Raw genomic sequence first — 6,726 nt, forward strand, 5'->3', positions numbered from 1 at the left:
CGTGACTATACTTCCTCTTACGATTCTCCATCTGCTGGTGCATGCCTTCAAGAATGGTAGCCTTATCAGCCAGCTCCTGATAGTCCGCAAATGTTGCCATAGTCAACTGAACTCCCAACTCATCGTTCAGTCCCTCCAAAAACTTCTCCTGCTTGGCTGCATCGGTGGCCACGTCCTCTGGGGCGTAACGGGCCAACTTACTAAACTCATCAACATACTGAGATACCGTGCGTCCTCCCTGGAGCAAGCTGCGGAACTCCTTCTTCTTCAGACTCATGGCTCCAGCTGAGACATGAGCAGTGCGGAACGCCCGCTGGAACTGAGCCCAAGTCACATTCTCCATGGGGTATGTGGTGGTGTAGTTCTCCCACCAAGCAGCTACTGGTCCATCTAGCTGGTGGGTAGCAAACTTCACCTTCTCTGCATCATTGCATCCTGTTGTGGCCAACTCCCTTCCTATCTTGCGGAGCCAGTCATCTGCGATGATCAGCTCCGTGCTGCTGGAGAACACGGGTGGGTTCAGCCTCAGAAAATGGGTAAGATTGTCAACCGGGGGTGGCGGCGGTGGGTTGTTGTTGTTGTTGTTGTTGTTGTTGTTGTTGTTGTTGTTGTTGTTGTTGTTGTTGTTGTTGTTGTTGTTGTTGTTGTTGTTGTTGTTGTTGTTGTTGTTGTTGTTGTTGTTGTTGTTGTTGTTGTTGTTGTTGTTGTTGTTGTTGTTGTTGTTGTTGTTGTTGTTGTTGTTGTTGTTGTTGTTGTTGTTGTTGTTGTTGTTGTTGTTGTTGTTGTTGTTGTTGTTGTTGTTGTTGTTGTTGTTGTTGTTGTTGTTGTTGTTGTTGTTGTTGTTGTTGTTGTTGTTGTTGTTGTTGTTGTTGTTGTTGTTGTTGTTGTTGTTGTTGTTGTTGTTGTTGTTGTTGTTGTTGTTGTTGTTGTTGTTGTTGTTGTTGTTGTTGTTGTTGTTGTTGTTGTTGTTGTTGTTGTTGTTGTTGTTGTTGTTGTTGTTGTTGTTGTTGTTGTTGTTGTTGTTGTTGTTGTTGTTGTTGTTGTTGTTGTTGTTGTTGTTGTTGTTGTTGTTGTTGTTGTTGTTGTTGTTGTTGTTGTTGTTGTTGTTGTTGTTGTTGTTGTTGTTGTTGTTGTTGTTGTTGTTGTTGTTGTTGTTGTTGTTGTTGTTGTTGTTGTTGTTGTTGTTGTTGTTGTTGTTGTTGTTGTTGTTGTTGTTGTTGTTGTTGTTGTTGTTGTTGTTGTTGTTGTTGTTGTTGTTGTTGTTGTTGTTGTTGTTGTTGTTGTTGTTGTTGTTGTTGTTGTTGTTGTTGTTGTTGTTGTTGTTGTTGTTGTTGTTGTTGTTGTTGTTGTTGTTGTTGTTGTTGTTGTTGTTGTTGTTGTTGTTGTTGTTGTTGTTGTTGTTGTTGTTGTTGTTGTTGTTGTTGTTGTTGTTGTTGTTGTTGTTGTTGTTGTTGTTGTTGTTGTTGTTGTTGTTGTTGTTGTTGTTGTTGTTGTTGTTGTTGTTGTTGTTGTTTGTTCTGGTTCTGGTTCTGAATGAGCATCTGCATAAGAGCATTCTGTTGCTGGATCAATTGCGTAAGCTCCGGCGGAAAGTTGAATCCAGGGTCATGTCTTGGAGGCATCTAATGGGTTTCAGAGTGGATGAGGAGTTAGAATAGAACAAGGCATAGTGAGTAAAAATCACACTACCCATATGCACATGATAGCAATAAAACTTCAAATCACTCCAATTCAATTTCAAACAAAGAGGTTCACACGAATAATCAAACCTAAGGTAAGCCGTGTCATAAGATTTGACAAGGTCTTACAAATGAAATAAAACTAATCGGCTAACGAAATCGAATTTCTAAACTCTCATGGTGGCATAAAATCTAACTCTCATCAGATGAGGACCAGTCAACCATGTCGACATCGGGTGTCCTTGCATTGCTCTCCGTGTCGTCATCTCCGAGCTCATCATTTTGGTCCCTCTCCTGACTGACATAGGCACCATACGAGTGATCCTCCTGGATGTTTTCTCCCTCATCCAGCTTCTCCTCGGCCTCCTCGAGCTCAAGCTTCAGGTCGTCTATTCTTCTCCTGTAGTGCGTCCAACTCTCCCTCATGCTCGATGCGAGCGTCCTGGAGCTCCTCCTCTAGCTCAGCCTTGTGGGTCATGAGGTTCTTGATGACGACCATGTTGTCAGACAGCTCCAGCTCCATCATACGAATGTGCTCCTCCATGTCCTGAATATGGGATGCTATCGTCTCGTCCTCCAGGGTACGCACCACATCTCCATTTGCGTCGCAACGTCTGTACATCACGAAGGAGGTCCTCTTGAGGTCTTCGTCATACACCTCCCGAATGCGTCCGAGAGCAATGTGAGCAGCGATACCCCTGCCCAATCCCCATGTTGCGGTATCCACATGGAAATCAATGGGCTTGGTGCAGTTTCCGAGGATGCGTCTAGGGATATGAGCATCGATCCTCCAACGTGTCTCCTCGGGCAGGGTGGCTGTGAAGGTTCCAGTGAATGTGGGAAGCCCAATCTTCAGGTGCTTCGTGATCTTCACCAGCTGCCTTCCAAAGGGCATGGTCTCATCGGGCTGCTCGAACTCAACAAGGGTGGACGACATCTACATTTTGAGAAAGATAAGAAATTAGTATTGAAGCAGAGAAGGTACGAGACCAAAGGATATATATGAAAAATGAAAAATATAGTTTTTATCCTATGGCTTTTCTCCATTTCTAGGGGTCGCGTCCTACAGTCAACGTGTGCTCTGATACCATCTTGTAGCGACCCGACTCGGTAAGAGTCGAAGTCTCTGTGCTTACCGTGCTAGTCCCTGGATCGACTTGCTAGCACACACAGTACTCGATGAAATAATAGAAATAACACACATCTCTTTATTACATCGATAGTCCAGGAGCAATACATTTATTACAAAATAGGGCATAGAGCCAATAAGCAAATACTGCGGAAGCAAAGAAGTAAATGAGTCCAACTCCACGAGCAAGGTTGAGTGTAGAACATCGACCTATCGCACCTTAATCCTCGTCGGATATATCTGCAACGTGATAAGTTGCAGCCAAATGGGTCAGTACATTGAATGTACTGGCAATGTCACATCATAGTGTAATGAACCTACTTTTACATGCAATTTGGCTGGTGGAAAGCTCTAAGTTTAGTTTTTGCATAAAGCTAGTTTTTCCCTATTAGAAAAGATGTTATTCTACTACTGCACATTTGCATAGGATGAGTTGGCAAACCCAACTCCATCCGTTCCCAAGTTTCATTTAAAACCCAACTATTTAATTAAAGGTGAGGAGATCTCCCGGCATTTCCACTACTAGATGCTCAAGTTGTCTGTAACCGGGGACACGGCTAATCGATTAGGTTGAAACTCTGCAGAGGTTGCGCACTTTTACCCACAGGACTCGACCACCTCCATGATCGGAAGATCGAGACATAGCCTTTCAAAAATGCTCCCCCTTAACCCACAGATAGGCCGGTACACCTACATCATTCTACATCCGCTAGCCCATCCTGGAAGGGGTTACACCAACTACTCAACTAAGCCAGAGCCCATATTGGCTTGTGGCTGCACACGTAAGCTTCTAGACATGGGAATACGATTGATCTCTTTGAGCCTGAGCGGACGGTCCACTAGTGGTGCACCACCATGGATTTCCCATGCGTGCCCCACTGTACTTCGCCACCATTCCCACAAGTTTTTGCCCAGGTAGTTCATTAATTAACTTAGGTCCTATTTACTACATTGTCACTCAAACTTTACAATGATCACTGATGTCGACTACACAACCTTCTTCTTGTAGACATTTTTGGGCCTCCAAGTGCAGAGGTTTGTAGGACAGTAGCAAATTTCCCTCAAGTGGATGACCTAAGGTTTATCAATCCGTAGGAGGTGTAGGATGAAGATGGTCTCTCTCAAGCAACCCTGCAACCAAATAACAAAGAGTCTCTTGTGTCCCCAACACACCCAATACAATGGTCAATTGTATAGGTGCACTAGTTCGGCGAAGAGATGGTGATACAAGTGGTATATGGATAGTAGATAATAGTTTTTGTAATCTGAAAATATAAAAAGCAAGGTAATGAATGATAAAAGTGAGCGTAAACGGTATTGCAATGCGTTGAATCAAGGCCTAGGGTTCATACTTTCGCTAGTGCAAGTTCCCTCAACAATAATAACATAATTGGATCACATAACTATCCCTCAACACGCAACAAAGAGTCACTCCAAAGTCACTAATAGCGGAGAACGAACGAAGAGATTATGGTAGGGTACGAAACCACCTCAAAGTTATTCTTTCCAATCAATCCGTTGGGCTATTCCTATAAGTGTCACAAACATCCCTAGAGTTCGTACTAGAATAACACCTTAAGACACAAATCAACCAAAACCCTAATGTCACCTAGATACTCCAATGTCACCTCAAGTATCCGTGGGTATGATTATATGATATGCATCACACAATCTCAGATTCATCTATTCAACCAACACATAGAACCTCAAAGAGCGCCCCAAAGTTTCTACCGGAGAATCACGACGAAAACGTGTGCCAACCCCTATGCATAGGTTCATGGGCGGAACCCGCAAGTTGATCACCAAAACGTACATCAAGTGAATCACGTGGTATCCCATTGTCACCATATATACGCACGACAAGACATACAGCAAGTGTTCTCAAATCTTTAAAGACTCAATCCGATAAGATAACTTCAAAGGGGAAACTCAATCCATTACAAGAGAGTAGAGGGGGAGAAACATCATAGGATCCAAATATAATAGTAAAGCTCGCGATACATCAAGATCGTATCACCTCAAGAACACAAGAGAGAGAGAGAGAGATCAAACACATAGCTACTGGTACATACCCTCAGCCCCGAGGGAGAACTACTCCCTCCTCGTCATGGAGAGCACCGGGATAATCAAGATGGCCACCGGAGAGGGATTCCCCCTCCAGCAGGGTGCCGAAACGGGTCTAGATTGGCTTTTGGTGGCTACGGAGGCTTCTAGCGGCGGAACTCCCGATCTATTGTGCTCAAGGATGTTTTTAGGGTATATGTAGATATATAGGCAGAAGAAGTACGTCAGGGGGGCCACGAGGGGCTCACGAGGGTGGAGGGCGCGCCTAGGGGGGTGGGCGCGCCCCCCTGCCTCGTGACCTCCTCGCAGATCCCCCGACGTGCACTCCAAGTCTTCTGGGCTTATTTCCTTCCAAAAATGAGTTCCGTGAAGTTTCAGGTCAATTGGACTCCGTTTGATTTTCCTTTTCTTCGAAACCCTAAAACAGGGTAAAAAACAGAAATTGGCACTGGGATCTGGGTTAATAGGTTAGTCCCAAAAATGATATAAAAGTGTATAATAAAGCCCATAAACATTCAAAACATTAGATAATATAGCATGGAGCAATCAAAAATTATAGATACGTTGGAGACGTATCAATCACTCCCCAATCCACGTCTACTTAGCATAGCAACATAAAGTAAAACGATGGTGACAAAGTTATATGGTTCAGACCTACCTCAATGAACTACTGGGTGAGCAAAGTCATGCGGCACCAGTTTCCTACCATGCAGTCCTACCGCAAAGAACTAAGTGCATAATAAAAACATAGGTAATGAAACATGATCAAGATGCAACTTGCCTTGGTACTGCTGGTTGAATTCTAAAGACTGATAATATTCTGCTTCACACTCCGGGCAATCTATCGCAAAGAAGCTAACAAACATAAGCAAACATTCCAGAGAACCAAAAGAACATGCATAGCAAAAAGTCTCAGAAAAACCAAATGAACATACAACACACTAAGCTACTACAGAAATACTCTAAGTGCAAAACATCATAGGCCTATGGTTCAAAGAGTGATGTGAAATATAGTGCATACTATGCATACTAGTAAAAAAATATTAAAGGGCAGATTCTAGTGTGTGAAAATTATTGTGACAAAGGTCCAGGTGATAGGGCTTTGCTACGGTGACAGCATGCAAAAGGAATCAACTTAATCGGAGCTACGGTTTGGGAGATATGGCCATTTGAAATTCAAATTCGAATCTGAATAAATTCAAATTTGAATCTGACAAAAGTTTGCAAAAACTATACTACTGGATAGATCTAAACAATACGAAGAATTTGCCGCTGGTTTCATCGAGTTTGGATCTACGGTTTAAAAGTTATGGCTAATCTAAGATCAGGGACTAATCTGCTATTTACAGGGACTAAATGGTGAAGAAAAACTACCGCAAACATGTCCCTGGCCACGTGGCAGCTCCTGGCTGGCCGAGCAGCGTCCGCTGCGGAGGCTATACGGCGAACGGCCGCTAAATAAGAAAAAAAACAACGGCGGTGGCTAATTAAAGAAAAACTGACGCTCGGTTTAAATAAACCGCACGGTCTAAGGGAACCGCGGTTAACCGTGTACCTCTTTGCAAAATAAAAAAACGGACCTAATCTAATCTGGGCCGTCCACGGTAGATCGAACGGGCGAGGGTGGGGTGGTGGCTCACAGTGGGTGGTGGTGATGGCCGGCGACGATGAAGACGACGGCGCGACGTCGGTGACGGAGAGGGCGGCGGCTGCGGTGGTCCTCGGCGTTGGGGAAGGAGACGGGGAGGTGCGGCACGGCTTGGGCGTCCGGATGGCGGCGTCGGGGTGCGTTGGCGGCGTCCGAATGGGGCGGGGCGAAGACAGCGGCCTTCGATGCTCCGGTGGCTCCGGCGT

This window comes from Triticum urartu, chromosome 5A, assembly GCF_056163025.1.
Source record: "Triticum urartu cultivar PI428250 chromosome 5A, HENAU_Tu73, whole genome shotgun sequence".
Lineage (NCBI taxonomy): Eukaryota > Viridiplantae > Streptophyta > Magnoliopsida > Poales > Poaceae > Triticum > Triticum urartu.